The sequence below is a fragment of the Hippopotamus amphibius genome, chromosome 10, assembly GCF_030028045.1.
Source record: "Hippopotamus amphibius kiboko isolate mHipAmp2 chromosome 10, mHipAmp2.hap2, whole genome shotgun sequence".
Classification (NCBI taxonomy): Eukaryota; Metazoa; Chordata; class Mammalia; order Artiodactyla; family Hippopotamidae; genus Hippopotamus; species Hippopotamus amphibius.
The window spans coordinates 4,911,270-4,932,233 of NC_080195.1; the positions used below are offsets into that span (position 1 = coordinate 4,911,270).

The following is a 20,964-nucleotide window of genomic DNA, read 5'->3' on the forward strand; positions in this document are numbered from 1 at the left end:
GCCTCGTGAAGGCGGCCTTGGCTTCATCCTACCTCCCTTCCCGCACCCTGTGATGTTTATGAAAGCAGCTCAAGGAGCAGGAGCCGGCCGTGAAAGGACACACGTGACCATTCACAGCAGAAATCCAAGTGGGTAAGACCACGGGAAGAAACGTGTGCTCCGTTAGCAATTAAAATGAAAGGCAGAGCGTTTTTCCCGTAGCAAACTAGCAGAGAAAATAAGACGCAGTTATTGGCAAAGTAGTACTGAAATAACGCCCCACACATTGCATATAGGGTAGAAAGTGGTCCGGCTTCCTGAGGTCACTTTGGTGTTATTTCGCAAGCATCCTAAAAGTGTTCATAGCCTTTGACTTAATAATTCTACATTTGGGAATTTGTCTTAAGATCATTAAAGATTGACTTATAGGATGTTCATTACTAGCATTGCAATAGAGAAAAATGGAAAGTGACTGTCTGATTGGGGATTCATTTCTTTTCTGCTGTAATGAAGATTTGCAATAGGGAATTGCAGAAGTAACTGTGGTGTATCCATCCAGATGGCAAACTACTGCACAGCCCTTAAAAAATCACATAGAAGAACAGTTGACTAGAAAGAGAAATGCTCTTTGAACATTTAAAAAGGTTATAAAAGTAGTGTGTATTATGTGATCTCAATTCTGTTTTTTTTTTTTAAATATAGGCGTGTACTTGTATACTTGAAACAAATAAAAAGATTGAGGACATATCCCAAAATGTTAGTAATAGTGGTTATCTGTAGGTGAGGAATAAAGTAATTGTAATTCTCCTCTTTGGTTTTCCTGTAATTTCCTAATTGTCTGTATTACTTGTGTATGGCTTTCCTATAACAAATAAAATTTAAAAGAAAAACAATAGTTGGAGGTATAACACTGCCTGATTTTAATGTATCCTTTGATGCTTCAATAATCAAGACAGTGTGGTCTCAGCAAAAGGACGGGCGCAGTGGAACAGAGAGTCCAGAAATACACCCAGATGAACATGGCCACTGGTTCTGACAAACACACCAAGGCCATTTGGTGGAGAAAGGACAGTCTTTTCAACAAATGGTGCTGGAGCAACTGGACATCTATATACCAAGAAATGAACCCATAACCTCACGCTGTGCACAGGACTTACCTCAAACTGGATCACAGATGAAAATGTAAAGTAATCAAACTCTTAGAAGTAAACATAGGATAGGGACTTCCCTGGTGGTGCAGTGGTTAAGAATTCGCCTGCCAATGCAGGGGACACGGGTCCAATCCCTGGTCTGGGAAGATCCCACGTGCCATGGAGCAACTAAGCCCGTGCGCCACAACTACTGAGTCCATGAGCCACAACTACTGAGCCCACATGCTGCAACTACTGAAGCCCGTGTGCCTAAAGCCCGTGATCCACAACAAGAGAAGCCACTGCAGTAAGAAGCCTGCATACTGCTGTGAAGAGTAGCCCTCTCTCGCCACAACTAGAGAAATCCCATGTGCGGCTACGAAGACCCAATGCAGCCAAAAATAAATAAATTAATTAAATAAAGTTTTCTGAGATAATTGGTAATAACTCTTTTTAAAAAAAAAGTAAACATAGGATAAAAATCTTCATGACCTTGGTTTACACAAAGAATTCTTAAGATACAATACCAAAAGCATGTATGTAAGAGAAAAAATTAATGTTATACTTTATCAAAATTAAAAATTTTTACTCTGTGAAGAACATCATGAAAGGACCAGGAGAAAATACTTGCAAATCTCGCCTGATGAAGTGCTTACATCCAGAATATATAAACTCTCACAACTTAAAAATAAGAACACAAACTACCCAGACAAAGGGTAGACCTTTTTAGAGACGCCCATATATTCCCACAGAGACCCCGGGCCTGCACATGTAGGGCTGTGGCATTCCCAGACAGGTCCTATAAAGTTTGCACTCCAGACCTAGACTGAGAGGCCCCCAGACACTAGGCTGGGGCAGAATCCCAAGCAGGAACAGTGTCTTTGAGGAGTAAAAAGAAGCTTGGATTAGGGTACGTACGCCGAGAGAAAAAGTAGCAGAGAATGAGATGGGAGAGCCAGATGGTGATGGGAACTGTGGCAAGTGCCTGTGTCCTGTTCCTCGTGTTGTGACAAGTCATGGGAAGTTTCCTGTCCTGGGAGTGATGTGACCTGACTCGTGTTTCTCAGAGGACCTGGCTGCTGTGTGCAGAGCTCCCTGCAGGGGAGCAGGACAGCATCGGGGAACCCTCTGGCAGCTGGTGGGATCAGTATTCCAGTGGGAGGGACTGCAGCTTGGATTCGGTGGCAGGAGGGGTAGAGGCAGCAAGAGGCACTCTGATTTGGATGCTCTTGTGAAGGTCGAGGTCAAGGTCTTTCTCACGGATGGGCTGCAGGTTGTGAGGGCTCAGGAGTGAAAGACAATCCCGGGGTTTGCTGACTTGGGTGACTGTATAACAGTTGGTGAGACGATGACTTAGCAGAGATCCGTAATGATTTAGAGGGATGTGTGTGGGGGCTTCTCTTTCCTCCTACACACCAAGGTAGATGTCACGGAGCTGAGAGAGCTACCCGTGAGGGACGAGCCATCCAGCCCGCATCAGGCGTCACCGGATGCACGAACCCAGCACGAGTGGCCCTGCTGTTCGACACAGAGGCCGCCTCTGCTCCCTCCTGCTTCCGCCAGCTAAGTACAAGTGGTGGTAGCACTGGGAGCCCCTGTGTCACCCTGGGGAGCCCTGCCAGACAGTCAGCCCACCTGGCCGATTGCCTTAAAGAACACAAGGCAGCATCACCTTGAATAATTTCTTCTGCTTCAGGGTCCATGGTCCTGTAATAGTTTCCTCTGGCTGCCATAACAATTAGAGGTTAGCTTCAGAGGTCAGTAGTCCAAAATAGGTTTCCCTGGGCTCACATCCAGGTGTTGTCAGGGCTGCGTTCCTTCTGGAGGCTCCAGGAGAACATTTGTTCCCGGCCCTTTCCAGCTTCTGGAGGCCACCCACATCCCTGGGCTCGCGGCCCCTTCCAGGGATTATGTCATGACCTCTGCTTTCATAGTCACATTTGTGACTTCCCGCCTCCGTCTTTCACCTGTTGGAACCCTCGTGGTCTCATGGAACCCACCTGGATGGTCCAAGGTCTCTCCCACCTCGAGGTCATTGATGTCATTGCCTTCCTGTCACCGTGGAAGGCCGCACATTCACAGATCCCGGGACTCACCTGTGCACAGCTGAGGGCCGTATCCTGCCTGTTCCCGCAAGTACAGGTGCGTTAAATCCATAAGGGCCGTACAACACCATTTATTGTGTCCTGGCTGATGACTTTTAACTGATTTGAATTCTATAAGGGCAGGCTTTCTAAAAGTTTAGAAGGACACAGAAGGAGGGAGGCATGTGAAGAGGTAGAGCCTGGAGGGACATGTCCACAAGCCCAGGAACCCGAGATTCCCGGCAGCTCCAGGAGGGAGGCCTGGACCAGGTTCTCCCTCAGAGCCCCCCTCAACCCCACCCGCAGAAGGGACCCTGCCCACGCCTTCACGTATGACTTCTAGTTCTCAGAACGGGCTTTGGTCATTGTAAACAAGGAGACAGGCTGTTCAGAATCAGAGCACACTGAGAACAGAGTGAAGAGGAAACACTTACAGAAAGAATGGAGCAGGTTGCCCTGGGCCTCCAACAGAAGGACGCTGTACTCACTGGCGGGGCTGACCCGCAGGGGAGGATGGGGTGGGGTATCATAGCGCTGAAGCCGGGAGCCCTCCTTGGGATTTTAACACAAAGGAGACAGTGCAGGAAAGCATTCAATTCACATTTTTAAACAACACATTTTGTGTACCAGTATGGTGATCTCAAATAGTAGAAAAAGCATCTGCCTCAAAATCTAAGAGTATTTTGCCCTTGCTAAGCCACTAAGTAAGCCACAGTTTCTTCTATAAGATATGACTTCTGATGGATCACATGTTGTATTGGTCTAGAATCTCATACATCCAGTGCCTTCCACTAAGAAGACAGGAATCAGCAGGTTCAGAGAGAAAGAATGGGATGAAAAGGCCCTTGAATGATTGCATTGGAAACACACATCCATTCACGTATGTAAAGCCATACGCACTTGCTCTGTGTACAGAGCACACATTTCCATTATATTATCATCATTTACCGTATATAAATTGGCAGTGCATTTACCTTATTTGGAAATAGAGGAGGACCCACAAAACTATAAGACAATATCCAGGCCCCAATGTTTCATCGGTTACAATAAAAAAATAATTCAGTAGAGAACAGTTAAATGGTGAGCCCTCGGCTGCCCCCCGGGTTTGGGGATTTAAAGTTAATCCACCTCCACGTACAATGGGAATAGACTCTGCTGAGCCGCCGGGTGCCAGGGACCTTCCAGCTGGGCAGCCTTAGGTAAGATGCACCATCTCACTGAGCTGCAGCTCCTCGTCTGGGAAGTGGACCCAGTGACAGAATGGCCTTCATAGGACTGTGTGAAAGCTAAGAGTTAAACGTGTCCGGGGCTCCTCACAGTGACTGGCAAAAAGTAAGAACCCAACACGTGTTAGCCTTACAGCAGAAATAACATATTAATCCCCCACAAGAGCTGTAAAAATCACTTCCTACATCCTGTCCCCATGGTCTTATATAGGGAAGGAACACATTAACCCTAACATTGAAAGTAGACACTTTTGCTCTGGACCAGTGAACACTTGGCCGTGGACCCGTCCAGTGCAGGGCTGGTCCTGGAGAACGTGCACAGCAGCTCAGCACTGGTGGCGCTTGCCGGGAAAGAGGCTCTGGGGAGTCTGAACCCTTGGGGCCCCTTCAACAAGGAAGGGGACGGACGAGAGAGGAGGCTGGAAACAGGGCTGGTCTGGGCGGACAGAGGGAGGAGCGTATGTGTCCATCCTTTGAGGGACCCACGAAGAGACGCGTTCCTGATCTGGAGGGTTCCAGTGTGTTTGAAGCCCCACTTCCCCTAAAGCTGCCAAGGTACCGACGTTCATATATTTTAACCTTCTCCAGGACCATCAGAGTCCTGTTATTCCCAGTGATCGCTGTCAGAGTCTAAGGATGGTTTTGGGATTTATGTCTCTCTATGAAAACAGCTTTCCAGTGATGCCCACTCACTGCTTGTGAAAAGCACCAACCCCTGGGAAGTGGAACAGCACAGAACGCACTGTGGCTTAGAGAAAAATGCCTGGTCATGTAATTGTGATGACTCAGAGGTTTCCTCTAGTGGGCGTGACGTGTTCATTGATGCTAATATTGTAGATTATTGCCTTAAGAAAACTGTAGACGTGAACTGAATCCCTTTCCCTGTTCAGCTCCATCTTAAATAAGACAGACATACTCGCTGTTTCTTAAATGGCCTCCTTTAATTTTCTAAACAAATTCATTTGGACAAATACGATGAACTGTTTTGAGAGACAAAAGTTGCCCCTGCCGTTCACAAAGCCACACCAGGTAGTTTCTAAAGCTTAATACACAGTTTAATGCACATCTGCAACTTGTTCACAACTTTGGACAGGAGCTTTGCAGGTGGCAGCTGCTTTTAGGGTCAAGGTTTGAAGATTCCACACCCTTCCTTAAAGGATGGTGCTGTCTTTGTATAAAAGGAATGACTGTCTCCCTGTGGTCCGCCTCCTTTTTCCTCATCCCCAGTGCAATTTGGGGGATTCTTAAAATATTCCTTTTGGCGAGCGCTACAAACTTGCCTCCAAGAAAAACATCAGTGGGAATGTTTTTATTCCAGGGTTTGTGTGGTATTCTCTGGAAATTTTTTGTAAAGGAGAATTCTAGCAGCTCTTCAAAATTAGATGGTTGTATGTGGCCCCGTTCGTCATAGCCAAAAAATTATGGTGATTTTATAACACAATTCAGTTTGAATTTTCACTCAGTCTTTTGTGTGCGTACGCGCGCGAAAACTGTGTTGGCCATTTCTGCTTGTTTACAGCAGTTCCTACTTCCATTGTTAACTCTGCTGTTTTCAGCAAAGAGAATAACGTGTGTTTTTCCTGCTTTGTGACTGAGTTGTCTATCAGACACATAGAAATTAGGCCTGTGTCCTGTTCACAGGAGACAGGAAGTAACACAACAGAAAAATAAAGAAATCGGTTTGACCAAAGTGTCCCTTTAGACTGAAATTTGTGTGTTGGGTTTTGTTCAAATGTGGGGCCCCTCGAGTTCTTTAGAAGAGTCGTCTCATTTTCACTTGTTCCGTGTTTGCCACTCTTCCTGACTTACCTGCAGTTCCACCCTGCCTACCCGCCACCTCTGTCCGGGGAGGAGAGGGGACCTCTCTCGCCTCTGCTCCCAACATCTGTAGCTCCGACCCCCTTTCAGAGACACGCAGAGGAGTGACTCAGCCTCTATATTCAGGTTTAAAAGTGTTGATTCTGACTGCTTTTGAATAAGGCTGTATAGCAGGCCTTAACGCTAAATCACTTGTAAATGCAAATACAGGGCTTAGAAGCTAAATCAGTTCTGTAGCCAAATTTCACAGCAGTGAACTCTTAACACAAGAACAGAAAAACACGTTATAATCGAGTGTTTCATAAATCAAAAAAAATGATGTCATAGTGGGTCAATTGTCTTGAAATAACGTGATCCAGTTTTGGCTTTCTCACACTGAACTCAGTAAGCGATGAGTCTGATAAGATGTGTTGTACGTTATTGGCATGAGCACAGAATCAAGCGTCCGAATTAGAATGAAACATAGTTCCTGCAGCCCATGCCTGTGGTGTTGCTCTGAAGAATGCTTAGTCACCCTCCCCAAATTACAGCCAGTGGTAGAGCCAGACTGGACTCTGGGGTTTCCGCTGATGTTCTGGTACATCCCTGCCTTCCCCAGACTACTCAAAAGGAATCATCTTGAAACTGTTTTTTCTCTCTCTCTCTTTTCTTTGTAAACCTTAAGTTGGCAGATTAACTTTGAATAATTTTTAGGTAGAATGTACTTTATATGCCACATGTGTCACCATGGTTTTTCAGCTGTTTTCTTAAGTTCTCTAGCAAACATTTATTGGCTGCAACCGCGTGCTAGGCGTTGGTGACATAAGATCTCCAGCTTGGGTCTTTGCATCTGCACTGGCTTGGTTCCAGAGTTATTTTCACTCTGCCGCAGATTATACCTCGATGAAGTACTTATACTTTAAAAAACGTTTTCACATCCACTGTCTCCAGGATGCTGTGAGATAATAAACATTATTCTGTTTAGTGGTAGAGACACTGGGAAAAATAGCTCATCTGACTTGGATGTGAATCTTTGAAACGGTCTTGATAAAGATACTACCCTAAGGCACTGGCTAAAAACAATCATCTCAAAGTACACCTAATTTAAGATTTTTGATCAGTATTAAAATAATGGATTCTGTTGTGGACAGACACAGAGCCTGCCGTCCTCTGCTCCTTTCACTTGCAGTGGTTCCCAGAAGGTGCCCGAACTCCTCCTCTGCACACCGTGGGGCCACAGGAAGTAGAGGGTCTGTAGGGGTCCTGCACCCGCTCTGCCATCCTGTCACCCTGGCCAGACCCGGGGTGCTCTTTCCAGCCTGGAGGTGCTGTGCCTTCCCGGCCCTGTAACCTCACCACCGAGGACAGATATGAAAAGCGATTTGCCTAGAAAGTCTGGGGGTTTGGTGTCGCCCTTCTCGAGAGCACTTGGGAAGATGAGTGAACAGGACTTGGAGGGACCCATGCCGAAGTTTAGAAAGTGAACATTGTCTCGTCTAGTATTTATTTGACTGCGCCAGGTCTTAGTTGCAGCATGCGGGATCTAGTTCCCAGACCAGGCATCGAACTCAGGCCCCCTGCATTGGGAGCGGAGCCTTAACTGCTGGACCACCAGGGACGTCCCGAGAGTTGTCTTTAGGGGGAGGAGACTGTGACGTGCTGGAACACAGCCATTGGAATTATCTTCCAATTCCAGCTGCAAGGTGCTGGGCAGCACCTGCTTCATACATCTGGCACAGGAGAGCAAGGGCTCAGGTCGCTCGGCTGAGATTGTAGGAGAGGAAGGCCCGGGGCACTGAGTCAGGACACGGGGGACAGGCCTTGGCTTCCTGGGTCATGGCCGGGAGCTTGGGAGACACCGGTGTACTTTAATGAGAGGGCGGCCAGGTTCTGTCTCTGGCTCCGTGTAAAGAATGGACGGCAGGGAGGCAGGAGCAGAGGGACCTGAAGCAGGAAGTGAACGATCGTCCATGTGAGGAATCACGACGGCCGTGGCCGGGATCACGTTGGTGCACTTTCTAGGAGGATCTGACAGGGCTGGATAACATGGATGTGTGGAAATAGAGACGTCAAGGTGCCCCCTGCCTACGTGTTTTACTTGAGCAACTGTAGATGATTGAGAATTCTGTAGGGTAGTTAGCGGTGCCAGTGACTGAGTTGGGGGATTCTGGGGGAGAAAAACATTGGCAGGGTTTGGGGTACAGTAAAAAAAATTCTGAGTTTTATATATATTGGGTTTGAGATTTCTATTAAACATTCACATAGAGATATCACATCAAGTTGTATAAAATATAAATATCAAATTATATTTTCTATACTTCAGTATTTGTTTATGCAGGGCAAAGGTCAGGGCTGTCAATACCCAGCTGGGAACCATTAGCGCATAGGTGGGATTTAAACCCTGGAACCTGGGGAGTGAGTGTGGAACAAGGAGGGAAGTGAGCTTAGGACTGGGCCCTGGGCTGTGCCAGCCTTTAGGAGCCGGGGAGAAGGAAGAGGAGCAGGCAGGCGAGACCAAGAAGGATCAGTAGTGATGGAGGTGGACCACCAGGGGAACTGGTACGAAAGAGGAGCCGTCTCAGGAAGGAGAGCGTGTTCAGTGGTGTTGAATTCCCCTGGATGGCGAACAGGGTGAGGACAGAGAAGTGACCATTGGGTTTGACCAGCTGGATGTGGTCAGAGACCTTGGAAGCATCAAGCTTCATGATGAGGAGGGTTGAAAAGCTAATAGCAAGTAAAGAAGTGGGAACAGTGAGTGTAGTACTGTCTCTGCATCTCATGCTGTCTGGACGGGGCAGCGTGAAATGTGACTCAAGCCTTGTAAGACGGCAAAGTGAAAGACAGCGTTCCTGGGACTCGACAGTTTGGTTTGGTTATGATGAATTGGAAATGCTCTGGTGAGGCACCTGAATCTGTTGGCTTTAGCAGGGAAAAAAGTACTAGATTAAGGTTATGTATTTTAAAGCAGAAGTTACCATATTTGGCAGACTGTACATGCACGAGGCTGCATGGGAGAAAACCCAGGGATTCCCTTTGTCCGATGCTCGTGGCCACCCGTTCTTTTCAAAATACGGCCTCAGGGGTCTCACCGTCTCTGTTTTGTTCTGCTTAACTAGGGGCAACTAAGTAGAAATGCCAGTTCTTAACTTTTCTAAACCTCAGATTATCTCTTCCTCGCTTTATGCTTGAGAATTCTAGGACTTCAGCTTAGACCATGTGGAACTGAATCACAAATTCAAAGCTCATTTTTAGAAAAAAAGTTCAGTTATACCTAAAGGTACATCTTTATTATTTAACCTTTGCAACTTTCGGTTGAATTCCTAAACTTTCACCTGTTTCTGGCATCCCAGGGAAGCAGCGCTCGTCTTAACCAGTAGCACAGGAGATCTTACCTCCAGGTTCTCATCAGAAAGTGCAACCATGCTTTCATTCTCTGGAACTTTTCGAAAATTACATTCAGCTCTCCATCATTGAGATATCTGTCGGTGACCTTGGGGACATTGTTAACTGTCCTTGGGGACATTGTTCTAAGCTCATCGTGTCTAAGCTCTGTTCCTGAATTAGAACAGATCGCCACAGAGCATCATACCTGAGCTCTGTTCATCTCTGCACAAGTACCCTCTGTGAATTGGGCTTTCATGAGAATATTAGGGTTATGAAGAGAGTTGATATAAGAAATACTGGATTTTAAAAAACTGTTATATGTTTTTCAAAACTGTAATTGACAACGTTTTGCTACTGATACTTTTAATGTATGATCCACACAATGTGTTTCTCCTAAAATTCATTGCCCTGGAAGGTTCTCTGCAGAAAACCTCTTAGCCTCTTTTGTTTTTAGCCAGAGAATAAGAAATACGTAACTAAAAGTGATTTTGTCAACTTGAAATGGCAGCTTGCCTTAGATGCATGGTAAATCTACTTCTTAGTCTTCTGAATTGGTCCTTGTTCTTTAGCAAGAACAAATTTCCTGTGCTTCAGTATTAAAGTTCTGCATAACCTAATAATTTATCAAACACTGGTGGTTCTCAGGGAGTTCACAGACTTGAGACATTAGCTTTGACACATCAATGCAGCTGTGTGATCTCTGGTTGTGGGCTCTCGTGAAGCTGGGGCAGAATGAAGTGCTTCAGTCCTTCACATGGTCCATACTGCCTTCCTTGCAGGCTGCCCACCGTGTGCCGTATCGCACACCATCAGAGAGGGTCCTGCAGTGAGTAGAGAAGCATGCTTCCACCGAACTTCGTTTCCTATAATGTTTTTTTATTTTTGTTTCGTTGGATGACAAGAAAGACTAGTACACAAGCATTAATGTTATGCACAGGACTTTTTTCCTTTTAGGCATTTCTGATATTCTGTGGATTCCTATTGAAGTACAACACTTACTTCTATTGTTAAATTTTGGACAGTATTTTTGGTAGTAAAACTCACATAGAACAAAAAACACCACAAAAAAACCAAACCAACAAACAAAAAAACTCACATAGAGACAGCCATACCCTCCTTAGCACAGGGACTAGGGCAAAACAAAGACTGTTTCAGACATTAAAGCAGCCCCTCTTCAGCAGACACTGGTTATTTATTTAGTGATCACAAGCTCTTCAAGGGCAGAGGCTGAGCCTGTCTTCCTTACGTGGCCCAGGACTCACGATGGGATGTGGAACACAGCATTTTCTAGTTGAATCAGTGAGTGAACAGTTGGATGACTAAACATACTGTTATTTCTTTTAAAAATCTTGAATTTCTTCTTGCCTCTAATGAGCTAAAAATGTCATTTAAAAATACTGTACATTATAAATTACGGAAGTGCCTATGTAGTTCATGTGCACTTTCGTTAAAATTCATGAAAGTAAGATGACCCGAGCTCATTTAAGAAAAAAAATATATAACTCAAATTCACAGAAAGAACAAAACACAAGAGATTGCTCTTAATAGCCATAATATTTGGGTTTTTGTCAGTGATGGTAATAATCTCTACTTTGTTTTCATACAGCAAAGGGATGTTTCTGCTATTTATTTTAGTTACATTGGAATGTGTTATATTTATTTCTTTGTTTTCACTTTGATAAGAAAAGTGGAGCTTGTGTTATTTATAAAGCTGTTTGGACTTCACATTAAGTACACTGGTGAAATGCGGGGTCACCCTGCTCTCTACTTAGCAATATGTAAAAAGTGGCTCATTGTGAGCAGTTAGGCTCTGAAATCCAAGAATAATCCATTTTCTTTTCCTGGAAAAGATTGGGTAAAATGTAAGCAGAATAAATCTAACTTGAATGCCTGCATATGATACAGCCAAACTTTTTTGTAAGAATGTTCAAATACGTATCAACATGTAGCTTCTTTTTCCTCTTACATCTGGTATTTAGTCTCTGTCAGTTAATATCTCTTAAAAAGGGAGAAGAATTCTTAACTACTTATTTTTAGTACTTTTTTGCTTATTTTTTCTGTCTTGGTTTAATAGGTTGTATTAAGTTTTGGTTTCCTGCTGCACGCCAACCCCCCTGCTTTTGAGACAGCTGAAGCAGTGCTTTTTATTTTTTTTATTTTTTTAACTTATTTATTTATTTGGCTGCGTTGGGTCTTTGTTGCTGCGCTTGGGCTTTCTCTAGTTGGGTGAGCAGGGGCTACTCTTCATTGCAGTGCACGAGTTTCTCTTTGTGGTGGCTTTTCTTGTGGAGCACGGGGTCTAGGGGCCCACAGGCTTCAGTAGTTGCAGCATGTGGGCTCAGTAGTTGTGGCGCAAGGGCTTAGTTTCTCCAGGGCATGTGGGATCTTCTCGGACCAGGGATCGAACCCGTGTCCCCTGCATTGGCAGGCGGATTCTTAACCACTGGGCCACCAGGAAAGTCCTGAAGCAGTGCTTTTTCAATCTTAATAACATGTGAATCACTTGAGAATCATATTAAAATGCGGATTCTGGCTCAGTGGGCCTGGGTCTCGGGTTCTTCGTTTGCTCCCAGGTGATGTTTGGGCTGCTAATCCCAGGACCACGAAGGGAGGAGCTGGCGGCCAGTGAGCGTGTCTGAGGGTGGAGAGGGCGCTGCTTCCAGACGATGTTAGCCACGTAGAAAAGTTAAAGATGTGGGGCCATCTCGTCAGGAGACTTCAATACGCTCAGCTTGTCAGCACAACAATCCTTGTGGAAACTGAGACTTTGAAAAGTTGTGATAAACTGCTCACAATCCCAGTGCTTGAAATGGTGAATTTGGGGTTTGAATTCAGCTTTCCTCCATGTGTAGCCCACAGGCTTCCTGGCGTCTACTTCCAGAGGGAGCCTAGGGGAGATTTTGATCTTTTGCTTCCTTAAACTTTAACTTCATTCCGTGACTGTACACCATCTTGTGTGTTTTTAAAAGATTAATGGATAAGAGAGTGAGTTTTGATGCCAACCTTGCCACTTCCCAGCTGTGTGACGAGTAAGGCAGTAAGTGTGCAGTGAGCACTCAGTCCATATGGTTTACTAATATTATTAGACAAGCCTTTTGTGACACCCGTCTTAGTCTTCATTCAAATCATAAGTCGTGTGAACCCTGAAAACACGATGCCAAGTGAAAGAAGCCTAAGGGTCACCTATAGGATTCCTTTCATATGATTCCTTCCTGGAAGAGGAAGATCCTCGGACAGAAGACTGATGAGTTGTTACCCGGGGTGGAGTGGAGAGGAGGATGAGGGGGAAGCACTTAATGGGTACGGGGTGTATCCCTGGGCTGATTCAGAAGTTTGGAAACTAGAAAGAGGTGGTGGTGGCCCCACATCGTGAGTAAACTAAATGCCACTGAGCTGTACACTTTAAAATGGTTACTTGTGGACCATGTGAATTTCACCTCAATTTAAAAAATCACATGGAGGGTAAGGCCCCAAAATGCTGAAAATACTTCTACTTCATTTCTAGGAAAGTAGCTTTGTGTCTTGGAAGGTATTCTCTAGTGGATTAAATTCATCAGAGCAAATGTCAGCACTGAAACCAGCATTTTTTTTTAATGAGCTATAATGTGTATACACTGAAATGCTCCATTTCTAAGTATGTACAATTTGAAGACTTTTGACAATTGAATTCCTGGGTAACTACCACTTAGAACAAGTTACGGAACATTTTTATCTCCCCAAGAAAGTTCTCCTGTGCTCTGTTTCACTCAGCATCCTATGATTCTTAAACCCAGACAACCGTTTTTCTGGCTTCTGTCCCTTGGATTAAATTTGCTTGTTGTTGAACTTCATATAAGTAGACACACAAAAGTATGCTTTTTGTGTGTCTGCTTTTTTTTTTTTACTCAGCATAATATTTTTGAGGTTAACTTAGTTTTATGTATATCAGTTGCTCGTTCCTTGTTGTTGCTGTATGGATATATATACCACATTGTGTTTTTTCATCCCCTTGTTGATGGACTCTTGGTAGTTCCCAGTTTGGGGCCATTATAAATAAAACTGCTATGAACATTAAAAAAGAAATCACTTGGAAAATTGCCTCATTGAGGCAGACTACTTGTATTTTTAAAATGGCTTGATGACATTATAGAAAGCATTTCTTGGTGTCCTGAGATGTGTTGGAAATACTTATTTTGGAACCAACATCGTTGCCTTGAAACTTGGCCAGTTCAAGTTGGTCTTTCTGGAAGACTAGGCCTCTGTTTTCTGGCTCCAAAGTGTTCAGGACACAAGCACCCTAGTATATGGTTATTAAGAGTTATACAATTGATAGCCCCAGCTTTTTCTTCTGAAGCTTAACCTGGAAAGAACTGTATTGCTGCAGCAATTTCATTACCTACATGGATATTTTTGTAATCTATGATGATATATAATGTTTTCATGTGACAAAAAGGTTAACTAACTTGCCTCCTGTCACAAAACTATAAAGAGATGGACATTGGTTTAACCCAGTTGCCTGGGTTCTGTGTTCTTAACCAGTACATTATACTGTCTGTGGAAGAAGCATAAATGTTGTTATCCTCCCTCTAGAAAAAGTCAAAACAGTGGATCTACTAGCAAATTCTCTTAAGGTTTTGTTGTTTGAGAAAATCAATAACTCTCATAACAGAGGCAAAGAAACTGAGATCTGATGGGAAAAATATAATTTTATTTTTATAACTTTGTTGTTAGCTTAAAATAGCAAAAAAATTAGTCATGATCATTTGCAAATGTGCATATATGTTTACCTCCATGGACTGTCACAACCAGGTTTTTTACCCCAGTTGGTGTGTGGAAGGATGGAAGGGCAGAGGGTGATAAAGACACGCCCAGTCTCTTTTCAGTGATTAAAGGAGAAAATAACGTATACTTTCAACCTGTTTGAAATTCACTCGATCCCCATGGGTTACATCTGTGGCACAAGTTTCTAACCATCAGATTTGAATTTTAATTACTCAGTGGGCATTTTATACAATATGAAGTCTTTTGTACGCAAAGAATATTGTTGACTTTTCCCACAAAGAAGGCCCTCCCCCCCGCTTTTTTTTTTCCCTTAGTTGCTGTGTTCTCACTGGTGTTCTTAGTACCAAAACTACACTTGAATTTAACAAATATATATGGTAGGTAGTATGGTCTGGAGACAAGTCCAAAAAGAATGATCGATTACCGTGGCTATTTAGAAACTTGGAGTAAACAATATTACAATTACAGTAAGACACTGTGAATGTGAATAAATGGTTTCAACACAATTAGTAATGCGCTCTGGTAAGTTGAATCAGCTTCTTGTTGCAGTTGTAAGGATCAGCACCCACAGTGAATCATCCCCTGGGATCATTCAGTTTTTCAAGTGCAACCTAAAGCCGCCCTTACAGGTTGCTTTTCTCTCATCCTGACCTCATATCACTCGTACGTGGAAGTAACTGTTGTTTCCCCTCTTTAACTTTTTTTTTTTTGAGAAGCCAAAAATTAAGGGTACCTTTTTAGTGTTTTTGCTTATTAAATACTCTGTGAATAAATTAATTTTTAAGACAGCTGAAGAAAATCTGTTAGGCAATTAAGAAAACATTAAGAAATTAAAGTGAATGTTAAAGAAAAAAGTTATTTGATTGGTTCTGATCCAGGAAGTGGCATTTGGTTCTTCTGATCCTTCAGAATGTTCTAATTATTCTGTGGGGAATAGAGAGTTGAAGAAGCTAATAAAAGCTTATGACAACTAGCCAGCACCAGTACCAAATAACAATAGACCCCTTTTTAATTAAAGGAACAAACAAAAAATCTTGTGCTTTACATAGATACATTAATTTATATACAAGAGGAATTTGGGTTTATGCTATTATAATAAATCAATTAATCTGCCTCATAAAGTTGTCCAAGCAACTTTAATGCCCTCACCGCTCCTCTCCTGCATTGTATTGGAAGTTCTAGCCAGTGCATTAAGGAAGAAAAATGTATGCACCAGGACTGGGAAAGGAAGAAAACAACACTGTCTGTTTACATAAGACATGATTGACTACACAGATAATATCAACAAGTCTACAGAAAAGCTCCTACAGCTAGTAAGTTGAGTTAAGCAAGGTTACAGGATACAAGGTCAATATGCAAAATTTGGTTGTATTTCTGTATACTGTCTGTGAACTGTGGAGCCGTCTGGACAAGCCAATGCTGTGACAAGGTCACCAGGCTCCAAGGAGGACCGCAAGGCGAGAACTCCTTGGGAGGGCATTTCGGAGCAGGAGGATCACAAGGTGAACGCTCTGCAAGGACAGGCCCCAGACCATCTCCACCCATTTTCCATTCTGCTCTTTGTTTCTTTGTAATACTATGCTTACCACCCACTTCCCCTCCCTGTTTCTATGTCCCCAGAAAAGAACCAGGGTTTGACACATTCTTTCTCCCTGTCTGCCCCACCAAGTCCCCTCCCACCACTCCTTGGTGGAAAAGGTGGGCACCTCAGGCTACTAAATGCTGGAGAAAAGGGAGGGGTGGCTCTTTTTGTAATGCTCATGATTGCAGCAAGGCATAAGTATAGACCTAGACCTTAGGCATAGGTATGGGTGCTAAGGGCTATGTTTGCTTAGATATAAGATTAAGTTATTTACGTATGTTTACCTCAGAGTCACAAGGTTTGCAAGCCAAACCTGAGGAAAGAAAGAAACTGGTAGATGCTGAGGGAAGATATGCTCTGCCGTAAAAGATTTTTTCTGAGATATGTTTACGATATAAACACACAAAGCTCTGACAATAAAGAGAGATCCTGCGTAGCTGACACAGGCCTCCTCGTCTCTTCCTTGCGCTGACGCCATTCATCCCTTGGGTCCTCCTGGACCCGCTGGAGCTGGACTTCGGCAGTGAACACCCGGAATTCTAATTTTTTAAATGCCATTTATGTTAGCAACCCCAGGAGTTGCAATATTTAGCTTTAGGTCTGACAGAATATGTGCAGGATCTGTATGCGGAAAACTAGAAAACTCTTAAGAAATTTTAAAAGACCTAAATAAAAGGAGAGCTGCTGTGTTCATGAATTGGGAAACGATTTTTTAAGCTGTCAGTTCTCCCCATGTTGAACTATAGAATCGACTCAGTTCCAGTTACAAGCCCAGCAAGATGTTTTTGTAGATATTGACAGGCTGGTTCTAGGTGCAGAAGACTTTTGAAAGAGAAGAGCTAAGTTGGAAACTCACACAGTAGAGGAATCTAGGTGACAGGTAAATGAGAACTCTGTACGGTTGTGGCAACTCTTTCTTAAGGGTAGAATTACCCCAAATAAAATGTTTTCAGGATCAAGCGTAATTTATGAGGCCTCTGATAGAAACGGCACTCCCTCCTGTGTTATTTCCCCACCCGGATCCTCACTCCTACAATATCCTTCTGGTATTTTATTTACATGTTTCTAAATAAAATGCTTTTCCTGCTATTTTTTTATTTTTCGCTTTTAGACATTATCCATAGGCTTCCGTCTAGGGAAGATTAAAATACGACTGTATAGCTTTCACTATGACCCACACATCTCCTCCCCATCTACCCAGTACGGTTCTGATTTTTGTTTAACATGTTATATATGTATAAAAACACATACCTGTTCACGTCTGCATACACACACAGATGACTATGTGAATGCTATTTGAGCTAAGCCACATAATGTACTATGATTCTGTTTCGTTTCTGGTCATTTTTGTGATGACCTAATCCTTGACAATCATTTCCATGGCTTCGTTTTCTATGTACCTATCACTAACTCACCACGAAAATTTCTAAAAAGCCTTGTAGTTTTTCTCCAAAACTGTCCACACATCAGATAATCTTCCAATCCCATTTATTTCTCTTGGAGACAGCACCCATGAGCCCGTGGTTGCTCTGCTCCCGGTGAGACTGGGTGTCCCTAGTCTACCAAGCAGCTGTTATCCTGGGAATTCCCATCACCGTGATCCCAGGAATCCCCTTTTTGTTTGGTGTGGTCTCTGTTTTCATGCTAGAGGCTTTCATCAAATGGGTGGAAAGTCACGTTTAATAATGAGGTTGGCAAAGCTGATTGAAATTCTGGTTGCTTGAGTATATAGATCACCTGACATGATGAGGGTGTTTGGTTGAGGGAGGTCCACCTGTCAATACCTGTAGGTCTTTTTTCCTGGGCTGATTTATTTCTCCAGAAGAGACAAGGCCCATGCCCTGCCGTGGGGTTCTGTGCTCGAGTCCCAGGGTGAGGATATGCTGGAGTTTTCCCTACTGCTTCTCACCACTGCTCCCAGAAAAGCCTGTCTGATTTTACTTTTTTCTTGTACCCGAGGAGGGTGGGGAGGAGGATGGAGGTCGATTTCTCCTTTTCACCCTGTTCTACACTGCATTTTCAAAGGTTTTTAGTACCACTAATTTCCCTGCCATTCTGGGAATCTGTGGAGGCAATCTGGTGCTTCCTACTGACTCCCACTCTAGACATTAAGTTTGAGCTTTCTTTGCTCTTCTAAGTCAATTACCACTTATTTATCTGCTTTGCAATCATCATATTTTATCTGCCATGGCCTCTTTTCCCATTCCTCTTAGTTTCATCATTTCAGTTGAGTCGTGAGAGATGGTGAGGATAGGTTGTGCTCACTTTGCTCTGCTGAACCATAGTTGGCTTCATTTTCTTCCTTGTGTTTGATGCTGTTCTTGAAGCGCATTCAGTCTCAGAGCTATTGTCTGGCTTGGGGTCACTGTAGCTACACGTCTCACCCTGTTCAAGGAGAATGATTAGGTGGAAGTGAAATGAGAGGAGACCATTTGGGTTTTGCCTGGTATGGAATTAGTTGTATAGTCAGTCTTTCGTTACGGAAAGCTATCTCATCATTAACTATTAATCTGATAATAAGGCAAGAAAATAGGTCCTATGTAAACTCATCAACAAGGTTCAAGTTTTATGAGTGACAATTTTAAAATGTCAGAAGTATCATTGATTTGCCGTGGACGCTGAAATAACTCAACCCTCCTTTTAAGGGCTATACACATGGGATTTGATCCTCTGTGTTCGTGCAACTCCATTCCTTGCTTTTTATAGCATCTCAATTATTTTCATCCTATCATGTATATTATGAGAAATATGTCAGGTTAACCTTTTATTTTTAACTACACTTGCAGCCTTAACTGCCACCTTCCAGAGTAGATTTTCCCTATTTTGAACCCCCTACTAAGGTAAAGATAAGTCTAGCTAATGAAAGAACAAAAGAAAAAAATTTACACTTTATTTCAGATTTGATGGTTTCATTACAATCAAATTGTGTTTTCTGCTATCTCTGTACAATACTCATTCATGGGATGCCTACGTAAGTTAAATTTGTTAATTCACTTACCCAGATACTACTGTAGACGCCTTATAGTTTTATTTTCATAACATTTAGAAAGGGACAAATGCAGAGAACATAAATTTTCTCCAAGAGATTGTTTAAATTCAGTTGACATTTTAATGTGGATTACATTTGAACTCAAATGCCACATGCATTTTTAAGACTGGTTCCCTGGTTCTCTCCCTGCTACACTGTTTCTCACTAAGCTATTCTTCCACACACCTCATGTCTTGAAATGAACCTGATTTTGAAACTTTCCACAATTTATTTCCTGGGCTAATCATATGAGTTTGTAGGGAACCAGTGTGTCTCTGTAAATGATAACGTACGTTGACTGATAAGAGTAGCAAACACTATGTTACTTCATTGGGTTCTATTGACCACCCATGAAGAGCCGTGTACAAACATGATTTCAGTGTAGAGTTACAATTTTCTAATACCTTCTTTCATTGAACTTATTAGGATAAGTTTTGATAATGTTGGTTAGGCAGTAAAAAACTGGGGCAGGGAGGGACTTCAATGACAAAATGCTTATGTGCACACAAATCTAATTGAAGATTGAACAGAGTCCCTGAGAACCTTTTTTTTCTTTCTTTCTTTTTTTTTTTTTTTTTTTTTTTTTTGGTGGCTGCATTGGGCTTTTGTTGCCACACACAGGCTTTCTCTAGTTGTGGCAAGAGGGGACTACACTTCATTGCAGTGCGCGGGCCTCAGTTATTGCACACAGGCTCAGTAGTTGTGTCTCACAGGCCCTAGAGCACACGGCCTTCAGTAGCTGTGGCGCACGGGCTTAGTTGCTCTGCAGCATGTGGGATCTCCTGGACCAAAGATTGAACCCATGTCACCTGCACTGGCAGGCGGATACTGAACCACTGCACCATCAGAGAATTCCCCCCCCCGAGAACCAATTTTGACTCCATTCCCATTCTGGCATCTTGAGCCCAGCGCCCTCGGAGCTGTTTGTCCTGCCTTTCCTGGCTTGTCTTCCAATTCTCCTGCCTGACAGCTTTGCTTGCACTGACGTCTTCAGCACACAGGAGTAGAGACGGTATGTTCCCATACCTTCCCTACCGTAGGAGCCAGCCAATCCTATTTTATTATCGCTTCCTCCAAAGCCCCCTCTACTGCAGCCAAAGAAAGAACCTGCTTTAATGCTGTCTTGGCACATGGTGTTCTCCCGGCACCAGAAGACTCTCTACCCTTCCCTCTGTCTCTCTGTTTGCCTGATGAATTTTTTTTTTTTAATTCGAAACTTTAATTTGGCAAACATCACCATACACAGTTAAAAGAACAAAATGAAACAATATTTCCAACTTATATAGTTGGGAGGATAATATTTATAAAGAGTTATTAAAATCAGCAAGATGATGACAATACTCTCATAAAATATGAAGTCATCTGGGGAATTTAGCTAATACATCTAGGAAAAGATATTCAGCCTTACTAATAATCCAGGAATGTGCAAAAAAATGACAGCATACCGTTTTTCACTCATTAGATTAGCAAAAGCTGTTTACAGTTGCAAAATCTAGTGGTACAGGGATAAGGTTTTTGGTAAATAGGTACAAGCATTTGAGAAAGCAATTTGGAAAAATGTATCAAAGGGCCTTAAAATGATGAGTATGTATGTATGCAGATGACTCTGCAATCGCATTTCTAGGCATTTATGCCTGATGAACTTTCACTCAGTTTAAATGTTGGCCTCTCTGTGGACCCTTTCTTGGTTCTGCAAGCCTGAGTTAGTTTGCTTCCTCCCATAGGTTTGCCCAGCTCTGCTTTGCAGAAACCAGCATTTGTGGTTTGCCATCATGGACACCACCCCCCCCCGCCCCCCCCCCCCCCCGCCACAAGAGGGTAAAACCTAGGTTTGGGTTTCCAGGACCCAGCTTGGGATCTTATTCATGGTAGGCTCTCAATAATTTGTGCACAGATGAATGGATTGTGAGCAGAAAGAAACAGTTGTTGAATAAGTAATGCATCTATTGAAACTAAGATTCCAGGCCAGTGCTGAGAATGATCATTCAGATTC

General features: G+C 43.3%; 1 protein-coding gene across 5 annotated transcripts in view; it reads left to right on the forward strand.

Annotated features, from left to right (window-relative positions):
• MCPH1 (microcephalin 1) overlaps positions 1–20,964 on the forward strand; it is a 231,755-nt gene that overhangs the window by 82,298 nt on the left and 128,493 nt on the right. Inside the window, exons 12-13 of one of the 5 annotated variants that reach the window (XR_009047717.1) lie at positions 2,530–3,251; positions 3,960–4,073. The exons of the other annotated variants lie outside the window; for them this stretch is intronic. The gene's annotated coding sequence lies outside the window, so the exon portion shown is untranslated. The remainder of the gene's footprint in view (positions 1–2,529; positions 3,252–3,959; positions 4,074–20,964) is intronic. 5 annotated transcript variants of the gene reach the window in all.